Source organism: Euprymna scolopes, chromosome 37 (genome assembly GCF_053919585.1).
Source record: "Euprymna scolopes isolate OS-2025 chromosome 37, ASM5391958v1, whole genome shotgun sequence".
Classification (NCBI taxonomy): Eukaryota; Metazoa; Mollusca; class Cephalopoda; order Sepiida; family Sepiolidae; genus Euprymna; species Euprymna scolopes.
In genome coordinates, this window is record NC_136518.1 from 18,380,304 (window position 1) to 18,399,001 (window position 18,698).

The 18,698-nt window shown below is 36.9% G+C and overlaps 1 pseudogene; it reads right to left on the bottom strand.

The window, feature by feature from the left end:
* Positions 1-5,768: 5,768 nt before the first annotated feature.
* On the bottom strand, positions 5,769-5,885 carry LOC145261465 (5S ribosomal RNA; annotated as a pseudogene).
* Between the last annotated feature and the right edge of the window lie 12,813 nt (positions 5,886-18,698).

An 18,698-nucleotide genomic window follows, 5' to 3' on the forward strand; every position in this document is an offset into this window, starting at 1 on the left:
ATAAAAGTTCCATAGTTGTTACTGTCACGAGCGCTTTCGATTTGTCCACGAATCATCGTCAGGTATATATATATATATATATATATATATATATATATATAGTGTAAACCGGATATAAGAGACCAAATAGAAAAAAAAACAGATATAAGAAAGAATTTCTCTGGTCCCAAATTAGAGCCTGTGTCAATGTACAGTGTAATCCGGATATAAGAACCCCGGATATAAGGGTAACCTGATATAAAAGAGCTGTAAGGTCTGACAGGAAGTCTCTTATATCCGGGTTACACAGTATATATATATATATATATATATATATATATATATATAGAGTAAAACGATTCATAATTGTGAATTAAAAATCAGTTTCAAAAGGAAAGACAAAAAAATTAACTCGATTGTACGATCGTTTCAGAAACGATGTTTATTTTATTGCAATTAATACATTAAATAATACGTTAACACAAACTTTGCTCTTTAGACTCCAGGTCTAATTCCCTCTAAAAATTATAATATATATATATATATATATATATATATATATATATATATATATATATATGCTTGTGTGTATGTGTGGATGTATGTGTGTGAGACTCAATTTGTTTATGTATATGTGTATGTGCATGATGCAAAAAAAACAAAAAAACAAAAAAAAAACACACACATTGCTAGCTAGATTATATTTTAGCTTTTTCTATGCCGGGAATGAATTCTGACGAATCTTAAAAATTCCAATCAAATAATTTAAACGGATTCCCTCCCATACATACCTACAATGCAATATGAAAAAAAAAACACCTGAAACATAACTCATTTCACGAAGAATGTGAAAATTAATCATGATATTCCCCATACACTTCACAACTGATAGAGCAACACCAACGGAGCTATAATAAAAAGAAGAAAACAACAAAAAATATATACACAATCAAATAAAAGAAATCAAACAAAACGTAATGAGATGTAACGAAAAACGAAACCAAAGAGAATCCCACAGGTCTAAGCAACAGATTTTTCATCAAGTGAATCACTTGATGAGTCGAGCGAGACGTTATGATATCATTGGAATTTCGGAAAGTTCTACTTCCGGTGTTAAAAGGGTTGCTTCAAAAACCCGACACAAATCAAAACGAAAAGAAATCATTAAGAACACAATCATGCAGAAACGCGCGCGCAAAAATAAATAAATAAATAAATAAATAAAATAAAATAAAAAATAATGAATGTATTCGTAAATTAAAAAAACAAAAAAACAAGAAACAAAAACGTAATAAATAAAAAATAAATTATTAGTGAAATCGGGAGATATTTTATATGAAGCATTTACAGGCCCAACCCTCATTAAATTAAATCTCCACACCCTCGTCTTTATCAATTTGCTTTTTTTGAATTTTTTTTTTTCAAAAACAAACAAACAAAAAAAATAATATAAAAAATAATATCACTTTAACGAACAATTTTCTGTTGCACCTTAATACTGATATTAAGTGACGATCATTTTGGAATTTAAAAAATAAAATTCAAATTAAAAACAAATTAAAAATATATATTTAAATATTTAAAATGTTTTTACGTCTTTTACAATCGTTTCTATTTATGTTTTTTTATTTGTATAATTTTTTACAAGTATAATGGAATGTCGTTATTATGATAATAAGAAGGATACGGAGTCACCATTTTTTTTAATATGTTTATTTTTTTTACACGAGTTTAATTTCCTCCTTTTTAACAAAAATGTTTAAGGATCATTTATTTTTTAATAGTTTTTTTTTTCAAAGAGTTTAAAATAATAGAGACGGTGGCATCTGCTAAAACTAATAAAGAAAGAATGACGGATGGAACAAAATAAAATGGAGACGAATGAAAAGAGCAGACGACAGCAAAATAATGGATGAAAAACTCTCCAAAGCAATGAAACATTAAAAAAATGCAATTGCAAGTCTGACGTAAAAGAAAGTTGAACTTTAATAATAAAATTTTTTGATTTCTTCAATTTGAGTTGTTTGTCAATAAACCGTTTTTCGTGTCTTTCATTATATAATGTAATTTTTTTATTGTTACAATTCTTTTCAAAAAGTATCGACTACTTAAAACGATGATTTACTGTTTTGTTTACTGATGAGTCATCGCTTCTTTTTCTTCTTTTTCTTTTTATTCATCGTCTTGTTCGTCCCTTTCTTCGCTTTCTTCTTTTCTTCTTCTTTTTCCTTTTCTTTTTCTTCTTCTTCTTCTTCTTCGTCCACTTTCTTTTATTTTCCTTTTTTCGTCTTCTTTTTCCTTTTCTTCTTCTTCTTGTTTTTCCTTTCTTCTTTTCCTCATTCTCTTCTTCCTCTGTCGTTTCATTTTCTTTCTTCTTCTTTTCCTTTTTCTTTTCCTTCTAATTCGTTTACTGATGAGTCATCGCTTCTTCTTTTTTCTTCTTCTTCATCCTCATCTTGTTCTTCGTTTCCTTCGCTTTCTTCTTTTTTCATTTTCTTCTTCTTCTTCTCTTACTATTTTATTCTTTTTCTTCTTCCAGATTTATTTCCATTTCTTTCTTTCTTCTCGCACTTTTCCTTGTTTCTTTTCCTTCTTTTTATTTTTCGTCTTCCTCTTCTCCCTGTTCATCATTTTTCTTCTTCTTTACCTTCTATTATTTCTTCTCCTGTTCTTATTTCTATTCTTCTTGTACTCTTTTTTCTCTCTCTTTTTTTCTTCTTCCCCTTTCCTTTTTGTGTTCTTTTTTTTATTTTACCTCGTTCTCCTTTTTTGAACTTTTCCTCGTTTCTCTTTCCTTTGGTTTTCCTTCCTCTTAGTCTTCTTCTTGTACTTTCACCATCTTTCTTATTTTTGTTTTTCTTCTTTTTTTCTTCTTCGCTTTCTTTTTTCCAATCTTATTCTTTTTTTAAATTTTTCTTACCTCTCTCTTTGTCTATTATGTTTCTCCTTATTTCTGTTCATTATCTTTTTCGTTTTCTTCTTCTTTGTCTCCTTATTGTCCTTTTCATCATTTGATTGTCTTTTCTTCGTCGCTCCATTCTTCGTCCTTTTTTTCATATCACCCCATACTTCTTTTCTTTTCCTTTTTTCTTCATTTCTATTCTCTTTCTTCTTCTTATTCTCATTTATTTCTTCTTGTACTTTTCATCGTTTTTCTTTTTCTTTTTTCTTCACTCATCTCTCATGTGTACGTTCCCATCTTTCTTCCTAATTCTTTGGTTTCTTTGTCACTCTATTCTTTTTTTCTATTCTTTTTTCTTTCTCCTTTTTCTTCTCTCTCTCTTCTTCTGTTTTCGTTTCTTCTTCTTTTCCTTACTTCTCCCGTGTTCCTTTTTCTTCTTTCTCCTCATTTATCTATTCTTCGTTTTGTATTTTCTCCTCCTCATCATCCTCCTGCTCCTCCTCCTCTTTCTTCTTCTTCTTTATTAATCCCGAGTTAAGCTGGATTTAGTAATGATGGGCTTATTTTTTAAAAATAAAAATTAACACAATCACAGGCGTGGTTTGAGTGAAGACCTCTGGTATACCCATCTAATAATTACTTTTACTCTCCATATTTTAGGGCGACTTCTACTGCAAAAGCAAGTTTCGTGTCGGTGTTGTTAGCCCTCAGACCAACTCCAAAACATCTAAGCCGCCATTTCCTTATTTAGCCTTCAATCGGTGCAATGCTGTAGCGTCTTCGAAGTCTCCTGTTGTAGACGTGGTCGAGCAGTATAATTCCACACACATATCGGAACATTTTGACTTACATAATCTCCAACATCCTTTGCCGGTAAGCACTTGGACTCAGGATAAAATACTGGGTAAATTCAGTTGTAATTTACACTTTCTAGAGCTTAAAAATACAATTCTCATTGCGGACGACAGTAAAAATGTAATTTCTGACTAACGAGCCCCGTGGATGAAATAAACGGATCCGTTCGAAATTTCGTGTAAATTTACGAGTTCAGAAGAAAAATTGCCGAGTTTCTCCGGGGAGTTCCCTTGCTCTTCCTCGAACCCTTTGCCTTTGAAATTCCCTGCCCATGGCCAATTTCGCTGACTTTACCGACATGCAAACAATTTCAATGTGATGTGTACAAATCGCTTGCTGAAAACATTCTCACTTTAGAATACCCCTATATATCATTTACTTTGGGTGAAATAACATTTCAAAAAAATACTACGTTGCCCGGGATTTTTATTTTTATTATCACGCCCTTATTTTTCAATTAAATTATTTATAAAAGTAAAACTAATTTGTCACGAAAGGTTAGAGATGGATATCGATAATTTATTTTGGTCCCCCGACAAAAGGAGGGTGAACCTGTAAATTCATCGTTCGTCCGTTCGTCCGTTCGTCCGTTCGTCTATGTCTCAATAACTAAGCCTTGAAATTTTTTGGAAATTTTGCACAAACATTAAACATGATATGAGTAAAAAAGTAACAAAACGCATTTTCCAGAAAAACTCCGGTTAATCTCCCTGTCCTTCCCTAGAGGTGCCTTTCGTGTTAAAATGGCTAAAATTGACACTTTTGTGCTTATAAAAGCAATTAATGCCTTGGATTTTTATAAAACTTTCTGAAAAGTTGTAACTAACTGATTTCTATATAATTTTGTTTGTCTAGACTTCACGATAACTCTTGGGTGTGCCTCAGGGGCTCTTTTAAGGCTAATAAAAACACTCCATTTTTGGGACTATTTTACCATATTTGTCCGAAATTTTCTGTGTATGTCTATTTAGCAGTTTTGCATGGGGCTGAACGCAAATTGAAACATGTTAAGGCCTTTGGGACTTTTGGGGATAAATGGGGGAGGAGGCAAATGATGGACTTAATCATTTCTTTTTTGCATAGTGCAGAACTCAAATTTACATATGTTAAGGCCTAAAATTGCACTGTTTGTTCATTTTCACCAGGATTTGACGCCCCCTGGGGACTTTTGGGGCTTAATGAGGGGATTGCAAATGCTGAACTTAGTCACTTGTCTATGCCTCGTTCACTTTGCACTCACGAGGGACCATGCATGGTTCACTTGTTTTTATTGTATTAACTGCTGTTCGCATCTTGTTTCATCATATTTAACATGACACTTTTAATCAAGGTAAAAATTACTTAAGACTTCTACCCGGTTATGATTGACGAAACGAAAGCACGCTACACCCCTGGATTAAATAAACGGTTCTGTTCGAAATTTTGTACAGATTCTGAGTTCGACGGGGTACATCTGAAGAAGGTTAGGGTTAGGGTTTATAGGCTGAAACGTTGTGAAAATAACATCTTTCAGTAACTCAAATTGTATAACTGTTTTCTTACTGTGCTATATATTCTTCTCTATATAATTATTGCATAAACCTTCAAACTTTTGATCAGAATGACGTAAAAAGATTAAGACCAGGAGTGACTTCCAATTCGTCAGGTTAAATGCTTTTTAATTTTCGGGATATCACGAAATAATTTATTCTCTTTTTCATAATTAATAATGAATTAAAATGGTTGACATGTTTACAATACCATGTTCCCATTAGATAGTACAAGAAAAAGCTTTTAATAGAAAGAAAGGGATTGCAATCCATAAAGTTGCACCACTTGTATAAGTCCAGTCGAGATTCCAATGTCCACAATCCGATGCACCCGTTCAGTCTCGAAAGGCAAAGGATACCCCTTCAAGGGGCAGTTGCGCGTGTAATTGTGCGGCAAGGGTTGCGCAGTCACCAACCACACCTCTCCTGAATCGGCACTGTTTGAGTCCAGTCGCAAGGAAAAGTCCATGACGACTGGAAACAATGCGGAGATAAGCGGAGAGAACATACAGCACCTGGAAGTTCCAAATGGTCACCCATTTAGTACTGACCAGGTTCAACGTTGCTTAACTTCGGTGATCCAACGGGAACCGGTGTGTCAACGTGATTATGCTGTACACTGTCAACAATCTGTTCGAAAGAAACTGGCCTATTTCGGTGGCCTTTTAACTGTCGGACTGTGCCAATTATTATGGGTGACCCTAGTAGGTACACCCTCCCAGACATTGTCAGCCGGCTTTCGGGTGGAGCAAGTTTATCGTGTATTGCCTGAGCTCGCCCCACCTGGGAATGACGATAGGCGCACTTAAACTTATTTTTGCAGGGTCAATGAGCTCCCTCTTTTTAAGATGCTAGCTCATTAATCCCACTTTCAGACTTTGTCTCACATTCCTTCGCGGTGGGAGACAGGTAAGTAGCAAGTGATCGTTAGCTTAGATCCGAAGCCTGTAACTCATTTGACTCTGTGGGTCAGATAATTTTATAATAATGGGTCGCGGCCGGATAAAGGCCATTAATGTAAAAATTAAGGAAACCATTAAAATTAAATTAAAACCACAATAAAATAAACATTGACAAATTAGAAAGACAAAATAATGTCTAAAATTAAAAAAAATACACCTAAAAAAATTAGTTTTCCTTAAATGACGTCAAAATAATTCAAAGTGAAAAACAATCACCCGAATAAAAATGGATAAAATAATGACGTATATGTGTGAAACTGCTATTAAAATAATAAAATGATGGTCCATTGAAAGATCTTAGCAACTTACGTAGGGTAGGTAGAGGAATAAGCTACATGAAAGTCACTGTTGAGGTTAATGAAAGAGAAAGCCGACTGAGACAATATTGTCATTTTGAAGCTGTCCACGCCTAACTTTTTTAGCGCAGAAATGGGGGTGATTGAATTTATATCGTGTTTTAACGGTCATAGTATTCAGATTGAGTCAGGTGGATCAGAGGAAAATAACAGAAGATCTTTTATTGAATTCGAAAGCCTTGTTTCTCATGTTAAAAATAGAGTCATTGGTAATGAGGCTTGCGGGCCGTGCAAAACGGCTTTTGCGGGCATGATCCGGTCCAGAGGTCCTATGTTGCTGACCATTGGTTTTGATTAAAAATTCATTCTTTAATTTTCTTCTTTATTTTAATTCTTTTTTATTCGTTCATTTTTATTTATTTATTTTTTTTTAATTTTATTGCTTTCTTTCTTTCTTTCTTTCTCCTTCTTTAATTCTACTTTCTTACTTTTTCTTTCTTTCTTTCATTTCCTCTTCCCTCTTTTTATTCGTTTCCTCTTCTTTTATATCCTCTTCTACTACATTTACCCTATTTGGACTTTCTTTTATCATTTACTCGCTTTATTTTTCCTTGCCTTTCTTTCTTCCATTATTCTCTGATTTCTAACAAACATTATTTCTTCTTTAAATCTGTTCTTTTCTTTTTCTTTCTTTTTTTCTCCCTTTTAAGTTATTTAAAAATTCGTTTTATTATACTTGATTTTCTTCTTCCGTTTTCGTGTTCTTTCTTTCCTCCTCGCCTTTCTTATTCATCCTTTCTGTCTGTTTTTGAAAAAAGAAACGTCTTGTATTTCTTAGGAGAGGTTTAATCCCTTACAATTCACAATCAATTAAAATAGATGAGCGTCCATAACATACATAACTGATCGTTTCGCTCTAGTGTTGTATTGCCGACATGTGGAGACATATATCGGATACATTTTAAAGAGAGATGGGGGACATTCATATACAGGATAGACGGCGGACATATATATATCTATATATCTATAAAAGTGAACGTGTCTGTCTGTCTGTCTGTGTGTCTGTGTGTCTGTGTACATTTCCCTACGCAATAATTCTGTCAATTTTTGGTCTATAGACTCGAAATTTGAAATACCGGGTACTGAGATTTGGGAAAATCGATATGACGGGTGTCAGCCAGAAATTTGGCTGTTAAGGGGTCAAATTTCAACGATTTGACCTTTAAGAACTCTACCAAACTCCTCCGACAATTTTGGGTCTAGACACTTGAAATTTTAGATATAGGTTCCTTGAACATGGATCTAACTTAATAAAGTGATTTGAGCCCGAAACAATAAATTTTAAGGGGTCATAATAGGGGTCAAAGTTTAAAAAAATTAACCATTTTTTTGTTTTATTTTTGCTTTTTTTTGCACAGCATACACCTCCAAACACCCGAGCAACGCCGGGCACCCCTGCTAGTATATATATAAAGTCATCGAGGTGGGGATAAGAACCCGTGTATTATCTTTTCTTTAGTCTATAGAAATAAGCCGTTCCTCTTTCAATCCTCTTTTATTCCCTGTATAAAATTATTGGATATACATATTTTAGGGCTCCATGGCATGGTGGAACATCAAAATAGGAGCTTGAAATTTGTTAGTAATTGTCTGTATTTTTGAGATGAGGTGTTTTCATTTATTGAGATTATCGGACTGACTTCCTCATCTTGGTTGTTATAGTCACAACATTTCGATCGTTTTGCCCTCCGGCCTTCATCAGGTGTTTTTTATGTTAACTAGGGAACCGTTTGTTAGGAGTCTCGAACCCAACCCTTTATTATTATTACGGGAGTACCGTGTTCAGACTCTAGCTAGGCTCTGTGACATAGTTGCTGATTCTCTGTTTTGAATGTCACTTTTCACTGCCTTCGTTCAGGATGGAACTCCGCACCTTTGGGTAGCTGTAAACTTTGATACAACGTCTAGGACCACTCGACCATATGTCACTAGGACAATTCTTAGTTGTTTTTTTTTTAAAATGTTAAATCTATGTTGTTATTCAAGGTTTTCTCTCTCTATTAAAGGTGTCAAAATTGCATTCAGCTCTACGCTTGGTTTGCTCAGTAGGTTGTTATGTCCGAGCATGTGAGCTGTTTCTTTAAGTTTTCTCACTTTCCAGTGGGTCTCTCTGTGTATTATTTTTACTTCATCCCAATTGTGACTATAACAACCCCAAGATGAGGAAGTCAGTCCGACAATCTCAATAATTGAAATTTGTTATTTGAAGTTTTGGCTTGTAACTTAATTTTTACTCCTTGATATATATATATATATATTTATATATATATATATATATATATATATATATATATATATATATATATATATATATATATATAACAGTGAGAGGGGGATAGAAGAGAGAACTGTGAAGTGTTTCTTCTTATAATACAGTGAGGAGGGAGGGTGATCAGTTCTTTTAACACAGAAGAGGAGACAGTCATTACTAATGATGAAGTTTGGGGACACATTACTTTTGATGGGTTATACAAAGTTCATTAATAACAATGATTTCACATTACCTTCAATTTGGTAGAATGATGAAACGAAGACGGCATTTACAAAAATATGAGATGTTCTTTTACTCTATTTGACCGGTCGAAATGATGATGACAGCCAGGAATTCAAAGTCGTTTCTACATGTTTAATGTTCTAACCCTTCGCTTCTAAAGGGAGACCCTCCTCATGTCAGTTCTGTCCGGCTGACTGTCTGACTTCGATCCGGACTCGACTGCTTCCGATCTTCGTCTCCAACTGTCTCCTGATCTTTGACTCTAGTTCCTATATTGAGAATTTATTTCTGCTGTGACGTCATGTATGGCTTCAAAACATGCCACGTGGGGAACTCTCCTGGCCTAAACATACGTAGTTCGCACATGTTCCCAAACCATTTCTGCAGACAAAGAATTCTCACTAACCTATATTTCGACCAAACTTATTTTTTAATATGTTTTTAAATTGCTATTGTTCGTTATTCTCTAGCTGACCTTATTTTAATTCAGTTTTCATAAAAAGAATTGAACAATTAAAATTCCTTTTACAACAACATATCTAAGCTATTTTATGTGAAACTGAACAATGCGAAATTCCATTTCTGAACCTTGCTTACAAAGTTCAAATCTCGGTTTATCCTAATCTCATTTTCACTTATCTAATGTTTTTCTTACAATAAAAGGGGGACCTTTCTTGTAACACTAGCACGCGTCCTTTATGTGATCTTGAACGACTGAGAAATTCGCACCTTCATACATGGTCGTTCATATACGAAAGAAGGACAAAGAAGAGACAATGGTTGAAAGCAAAAAAAAAAAAAAAAGAAAAAAAAAGAAAAAAGAAAAAAAAGATTTATTGCTCTGGGATCGTTTGTTAAAACATAGATTAGTGGAGCTTGAATGGTGTAGAAAGGAAAGATCGGTAATTACTAAACATATCAAGTCTACACGTTGGTGCTTCCAAGATAACTGACGAGTTTCTCTTTCACTCTCTATCTCCTTAGGTCACATGGAATATGCTTTGATGACATCGTAGCACATGTGCCTCTTCGACGTACATACAACTGACTAATCCGAGAAACAACACAATACCACTCCTTTTCTATTGAGATCCCTCGTACTTCTACTTTAACAGTGTATTCGTTCGGGTTGCTAATCTTTGGAATATCCTTTCTGTTTCTTGCTTCTCTAACTGTACTAACCTGCAGAAGTTTAGATGTAATGTGAACAGACATCTCGCCGTTTAACTCTACAGTCCCCTGCTAGACATGATCTCAAATAGTAACTCTTTACGGTCCAATCAAAATGAATGACTCTTCTTGGGGATGATCCATGTTTTGACAAACTTCTATGTCTGATCTTTACTCATGATCGTAGATGGAACACGTACATCAAATCCGTTGTCAAGCCTGCTGGAAAAATTGTGAAATCGTTCGACCGTCCCAGTAGATATCTCATCGCTGATGCAATTCTCTTGTCTCAGAGTCAAGTACGTCCAAGGATGGAGTATTGTTGTCACATCTGGGCAAGAGCTGCTAGAAGCAGCTCACCCTGCATTGACAGAGTTCAAAAGAGACTTCGTAGCCTAGTGAGGGATGCATTTTTCTCTTCTCTGCAACCTTTTTCCCACAGAAGGGATGTTGCGAACCCGTCCCTGCTTTATCGTTTTTTTCATGGCAAGTGCTCATCCGAGCTCCCATCTATGGTCCCCCCTGTTCTGACTTTTACGAAGAACACTAGTCTAACTGAAACCGCTATAAAAAAATTCTCCCACTCTTTATCTGCGCCTAAACCCCAACGTAGATTTCATAAACAAAGAATATTAGAATTCGACGCTTGCGGAATCTTGGTTCGTATATCAGCTTTCCAAATGACTACAATAAGGTTGCCTTCAAGTAAAACATGAACAATTTCTTGATGAGCCACCCTATTAAATAATCCAATTCATCAAATTTACACTACCAACTATGACTACGACGTGTTCCCTTTGACCACTTTACACTTATTAACCCTTATCCTCGAGTGTCCTCTGGGCTTTGATAATTGGAGACTCCTTTGAAAGTGTCAATATGCTTTATTTAGAGTGAAAAGAGTTTTTAAAAAAAAATCACTCCCTTACACATAGAAAGTCGAGCTGATATTCAAGTAAACTATAACCGACTGAACAATATTTCTCTGTTGTACTTAACTAACAAAATAATACTCAGACAAGGGGGAAATCACACCCACATGAAGTTATCTCATAATGTTTCCACTGTAGTTTGCACACGTGACTTTAAATATAGCTGATGAAGTCTTGATTTTTTTCCAAATCTTTTCATCACTTCTTTCGTTCGTCGTGTCCAATCGTCTAACATTGTCCACGTTCACATGCAGATTCTATTCACATGCACTATAATGCCGGTGATATTTCTTCTCTCTATTCTCTGTTCCTTTTCTTTATGCACGAATTCTCCGATATGGAATCCATGTTGGATTCTTCATGCTTATTGCTAAAGGAAACTATTTTTACACACATACTTGCACCTTAATTGTAGGCTCTGTTCGTTTTCTTGTCTTAAATAACATTTTTATCTGTCTGTCACGCTAAAATTTGAAGCAACGTTTTCCCCGGTCTGTCATGCTTATTTAAATACACAGCATTTTCGTTGGTCTACCATGCTTAAAATTGAAATAGTATTTTCGTTTTTTCTTTTTAATTTTATTTACTCATGTTCACCTCTTACAAAGCATATCGCCATTTGGGTGTAAGAGGCTACTATTTGAGGCAATTTCTAGGAAATATAAAAAGATATTTGTTTATCTTACATTTAAACTTCTGCATATCAGTACAGCCAGGGAAGCAGGCAACAGCAAGGGAATTCCAAAGTCTAGCTGTTCGAGAGAAGCAACTATTAGAATAGAAAGCTTTATGGCATTAAAGGACATCAATATAAAAGGGTGAGATCTTATTGCTAAGCGGGTTTGTCGGGAATATGCATGTCGAGGGGGTACAAGTGAAACAAGTTCATCAGAACTTCATTCCATTAAAATATTTGTAAAACAGGCACAGTGATGCAACATTGCGGCGATGAGACAGGGACTGGAGCTTAGTTGATAAAGTGGGACGGATTAGATTGACAACTCTTTTTTGGACTTTATCTAAGAGGGAAAGATGCACCAGCCCAGATGTGGCAACAATACTCCATGCATGCGCGAATGGTAGCCATGTAAAGGTACAGGATACTCTCAGGTGTGAGTAGTCTTCTAGCTCGATAGAGGGAACCACCTTCTTTGCAGCAGCCTTTGCAATGTCCTCTATGTATTTGTTCCAGTTCATATTGCCCGCAAATGTTAGGCCAAGAAGTTTGCATGCTTTTGTTTGCAATAGTATTTCTGTTGTTTTGTCAGGATTATATTTGAAATAGCGTTTTCTTTGGTCTGTCGTGTTTATATTTTAAATAATATTTTCGTTGTTCTGTCACAATATGTTTGAAATAGCATTTTTACCTGGTCTGTCATGCACAATTTTCAAATAGCATTTTCTTTGATTTGTTACACTTAAATTAGGAATAGCATTTTCAGTGTTCTGACAGTTGTATATTTGGAATAGCATTTTCATTAGTTTTTCAAGTCAAAACTTGAAATATTATCGTGAGTCTATCAGGCTTAAGTGAAGAATAGTATTTTTGTCGATCCTACACCTTTAAGTTTGAATTTTCGTTTTTGATTAAAATAGCAATTTTGTAAGTCTATCACGCGTAACTTTGAAATCGATAGCCTGTCTCTCGCTTAAGTTTAAAACATCGCCATGTTTAATTTGATATAATGCGCTAATCTGTCTCGCTTAAAGTTGAAATGAGATTTTCTGGAATCTGTCATGCTTTTATTTGAAATAGTATTTTCGTTGGTCTGTCACGCTAAAATGTAAAATAGCATTCTCATTTGTCTGTTGGACTAAAATTTGAAATAGCATTTTCGTAGGTCTGTCATACTAAAATTTGAAATAACATTTTCGCTTGTCTGACACACTAAAATTTAACATAGAATTTTCGTTAGTCTGTCACAATAAAATTTGAAATAGCGTTTTTGTTGTTCTGTCACACTAAAATTTGAAATAGCATTTTTGTTGGTCTGTCAGTCTAAAATTTGAAATAGCGTTTTTGTTGTTCTGTCACACTAAAATTTGAAATATCATTTTCACTTGGTCTGTCACACTATAATTTGAAATAGCATTTTCGTTGACGTGGGAAATTAAGTTTAAAATAAAAAATTTTTTGTACCTATTTACAATTCCTCCCCATGAGACAGAGTTAGACACCAGGGTCGTTTTTTAACGTGGAGAAAAGGTACAAATAAAAAAAATTGTTTCAGTCGTGAAGGATTTCTCCTCCACCGAAAGAGAACAAGAAATGGAAGTGCAGCATCTGAAGAACAGATTGTATTTATTTGCTCCCCCACCGAGCAAATTTGGTACAAGGCCGATTTTTAATGTGAGGAGTGAAGGGAGGGGGAAGGGAAAAAGGGGACCAGCTCCCGAGAGGTGGGAAATGGGAGCTGGTTAAAGGTCAGGCATGTGGGGTTGCCCCCACATCTGGTCTTTGCTAGTCATAGCTAGTCATAGCTTGCAGCATCTGCCGGAACAGATGGTATTTATTTGCTCCCCCACCGAGCAAATTAGGCACAAGGCCGATTTTTAATGTGAGGAGTGAAGGGGAAATGGGGACCAACTCCCCGGGGAGTAGGGGAGTTTGATAGTGACAATTGGTATGAAGGGTTGCCCCTACATTGACCAAGGTCTTATATGTGGGGTCGCCCCCACATATGGTCTTTGCTTGCAGTATCTGTCGGAACAGATGTTATTTATTTGCTCCCCCACCGAGCAAATTAGGCACAAGGCCGATTTTTAATGTGAGGAGTGAAGGGAGGGGGAAGGGAAAAAGGGGACCAGCTCCCGAGAGGTGGGAAATGGGAGCTGGTTAAAGGTCAGGCATGTGGGGTTTCCCCCACATCTGGTCTTTGCGAGTCATAGCTTGCAGTATCTGCCGGAACAGATGGTGTTTATTTGCTCCCCCACTGAGCAAATTAGGCACAAGGCCGTTTTTAATGTGAGGTAAAAACCAGCTCCCCTAAAAGTAGGCAAAAAGGGGGCACTCTGGTTACCAAAAATAATAATTGTCCCAGTATAGAGGGTTTCCCCTCCATTGACCGGTACAAATTATCTTAAGTGTAGTATCTGCCGGAACAGATGGTATTTATTTGCTCCCCCACCGAGCAAATTAGGCACAAGGCCGATTTTTAATGTGAGGAGTGAAGGGAGGGGGAAGGGAAAAAGGGGACCAGCTCCCGAGAGGTGGGAAATGGGAGCTGGTTAATGGTCAGGCATGTGGGGTTGCCCCCACATCTGGTCTTTGCTAGTCATAGCCTGCAGCATCTGCCGGAACAGATGGTATTTATTTGCTCCCCCACTGAGCAAATTAGGCACAAGGCCGTTTTTAATGTGAGGTAAAAACCAGCTCCCCTAAAAGGGGTCACTCTGGTTACCAAAAATAATAATTGTCCCAGTATAGAGGGTTTCCCCTCCATTGACTGGTACAAATTATCTCAAGTGCAGTATCTGCCGGAACAGATGGTATTTATTTGCTCCCCCACCGAGCAAATTAGGCACAAGGCCAATTTTTAATGTGAGGAGTGAAGGGAGGGGGAAGGGAAAGGGGGACCAGCTCCCGAGAGGTGGGAAATGGGAGCTGGTTAAAGGTCAGGCATGTGGGGTTGCCCCCACATCTGGTCTTTGCTAGTCATAGCTAGTTCTAGCTAGTCATAGCTTGCAGTATCTGCCGGAACAGATACTACACTTTGATCTTGGCCAAAAGGCCAAGTTTGTTGTAGACATGTTTCAAAAGTGTTAAAACAGGGAAACACCGGTTGACTAGCAGATTATCTTGAGAAAAATGAAGTTTTTCCATGAAAGTAATCGGATTTTAAGTCATAAATGAATGAAGTTCGCAAAAGAATTACTTTATTCATTATTAATTATGTTCTGTAAAGACAGCATGTCCGTATAGTACGTCACTGACAGGAAATCTTACATTAGACTTGACAAAAAAGAAAAAAAAAATGAAAAAATGAACTGTCTTCTCTGAATTTTTTATTCGTTCGGACATCTGAGGCGCAAGCGATAATCGTATGAGATTTTACAGTGCTAATGGATAATAAAACACCGTAAAGAATATTGCCATTGATGAAACATATTGTTGGCGTTCTCTTTAATATTTACGAGGGACATTCAATAAGTAATGCTCTTGAGATACTTCGCATAGCAGTAGAGCTACGTAACTTGGTACAGTTATTAGTTTTTCTCTACATAGGAACCACCATGATTGCGTATTTCTGAATTATAAACTGTATGCTCGGTTTTCTTTTGCAAAGTCATTGAAGGAAACTAATTACTATTTCTTTTTCCCCTAGTTATTCTTAAAATACTAAAAGCTCGTTTATTCTAACAATTTTGATAAAGTTCCGTAAATTCTGTATTTTAGCCACCATACAAGGATGGGCGTCTTACAAAGTATATAGGAACTATGATTAAAGCTGCAAATTGAACAATAACAACAACAATTATTAAAGACGCAACAACAATTACTTGAACCCCAGAAACGCTCAGATGAAAGACAACAGCGACAACAGTAACAGCAAGAACAAATAATTAGGCTAGCGGCCCAGCAATATGAAAATCAACAGCATATGAAAGAGCTGCTTACGGAAACCCTAAAAATAATACATCCACCAATAGTAATACCGCATTTTCACAAGACTTAACATGAAGCTCTTGGTGGCTATTTTGTCTTATGTTAGTCCACAAACCACGACAATACTTCAGAAAATCAATGGATGCATCATATGGAAAACGCGTTCCTTCTATAAACAACTTCATGTTTAGGAATAGATGAACGTAAAAGAGTTCGAGAACAAATCGGGATGGAGGGGATTTGATAGTCACACCTCCGCACTTCTGATTTGGCCATATGTGTATTGTGGACCGATACGTTGTCTTGCAGGAGCAGGATATCATAGCTGATCTTGCTCCACCTTTTGATTTTCATGAATTTTCTTGATTTAAAATAACTAGGCTCTAAAATTGTGCTACCTTTTTGCCGGGAGATCTGTCATCACTATTCCATACTGATCAAAAAAGATTGTCAGCATGACCTCCTCGGAGGAGGGCTGAAACCATTTTTTAATTGCATTTTCAACCCAAACAAGGCACAGTGTCACTTAGTATAGGGAATACTATCTGGGACATTAATTGCAGGGATACTATGAAGGGAGTTGAGCAGCAAGATGTCTGTTTATATTACACTTGAGCTTCTGCATGACAGTACAGTCGGAGAAGCAAGAACCCGGAAGGGAATTCCAAAGTGTAGCATTCTGGGGGAAGAAACTATTAGAGTAGAAGGCTTTCTGACGTCTGGAGATCTCTACTGTATAGGGGTGGGATTTTGCTGCTTGGCGGATTTGTCGAGGATATGTACGTCGAGGGGATACAAGGACTTGTAGTTCGTCGGAGCACATACCATAAAAATACTTGTAAAACAAGCAGAGGGAAACAGCATTTCGTTGATAGAACAGGTGCTGAAACCTTGCTGACAGTTCGCGACCTATTAGATTGGTGACTCTCCTTTGAACCCCGTCCAGTAGTAAGAGATTAGTAGCGGATGCACCAGCTCAAATGTGACAACAGTACTCCATGCATGGGCGAATGGTGGCCTTGTAGAGGTAAAAAAATACTTTTAGGTGTAAGAAACTTTCTAGACCGGTAGATAGAGCTCACGTTCCTAGCAGCAGCAATGCCCTGTATATATCTATTCTAACTCATGTTCCCTGTGAACATTAAACCGAGGAGTTTGAAGGAAGTACTTTCAGGTAATGTATCATTAGCCAAAGCTACTGGTGGCTGAGAAGGTGTCTTGTAATTATTAAAGGAAAGAAGCTTAGTCTCGGCAGCATTGAATGTTACCAACCATTTTTGTCTCCATTCCACTACAGATTGGAGGTCTTCCTCTAGGATTTCCGTCATTGCATTGGATATGTGTTCATTCGTTTACTCCTCGTAATTTCAGCAAGACAAACACCTAAAAGTGGGTCACTGACAGTACGTATCGAACGCTCTTCACGCATATTATTACAGCTACTATGAAGAGTAAGAGAGGAAAGTGGCTGTTGTGATCGCAGAGACGAAGAAAGCAATCAACCCTATTTCGATTGTTAAAACTTACAGTAATGATGGCTATTTTTGAGAGACGTTATTATCTTCTAAGTAACTATTTTAATGCTAACGAGAAAAACACGAACATCCCTTTCTGTCTACAAAACAGGGTGGGCCTGTTCTCAATCGAGTTGAAAGCCCCGCCACGCACTTTTACAAGCCGCTTATTGAAATCGTAATGCTATATTATCTACATAAGAGGTTGTGTACATCTTGTGTAGCTGGGGGCTCATATTTGGGACACATTAACGGGGACCCAGAACAGATGACGACGATGATGAGGGAGACATTTATACAGACTGGGATGCTTCTTGGCGGTTTCATATTAATGCGGACTGGGAGATATATGTAACAACAGTTCTTATAACACATATAGAGAGGAGGAGATACTTCACTTATAATGGAGGGGAGGAGACACTTCACTTATGATGAAGGAGAGGAGATACTTCACTTATGATGAAGGAGAGGAGATACTTCACTTATGATGAAGGAGAGGAGATACTTCACTTATGATGAAGGGGAGGAGATACTTCACTTATGATGGAGGGGAGGAGATACTTCACTTATGATGGAGGGGAGGTAACACTTCACTTATGATGGAGGGGAGGAGATACTTCACTTATGATGGAGGGGAGGAGATACTTCACTTATGATGGAGAGGAGGAGATACTTCACTTATGATGGAGGGGAGGAGACACTTCACTTATGATGGAGGGGAGGAGACACTTCACTTATGATGGAGAGGAGGAGATACTTCACTTATGATGGAGGGGAGGAGACACTTCACTTATGATGGAGGGGAGGAGATACTTCACTTATGATGGAGGGGGAGATACTTCACTTATGATAGAGGGGAGGAGATACTTCACTTATGATGGAGGGGAGGAGACACTTCACTTATGATGGAGGGGAGGAGATATTTCACTTATGATGGAGAGGAGGAGATACTTCACTTATGATGGAGGGGAGGAGATACTTCACTTATGATGGAGGGGAGGAGACACTTCACTTATGATGGAGAGGAGGAGATACTTCACTTATGATGGAGGGGAGGAGATACTTCACTTATGATGGAGGGGAAGAGATACTTCACTTATGATGGAGGGGGGAGATACTTCACTTATGATGGAGGGGAGGAGATACTCCACTTATGATGGAGGGGGGAGATACTTCACTTATGATGGAGGGAAGGAGATACTCCACTCATGATGGAGGGGGGAGATACTTCACTTATGATGGAGGGGAGGAGATACTTCACTTATAATGGAGGGGAGGAGATACTTCACTTATAATGGAGGGGAGGAGATACTTCACTTATGATGGAGGGAGGAGATACTTCACTTATGATGGAGAGGAGGAGACACTTCACTTATGATGGAGGGGAGGAGATACTTCA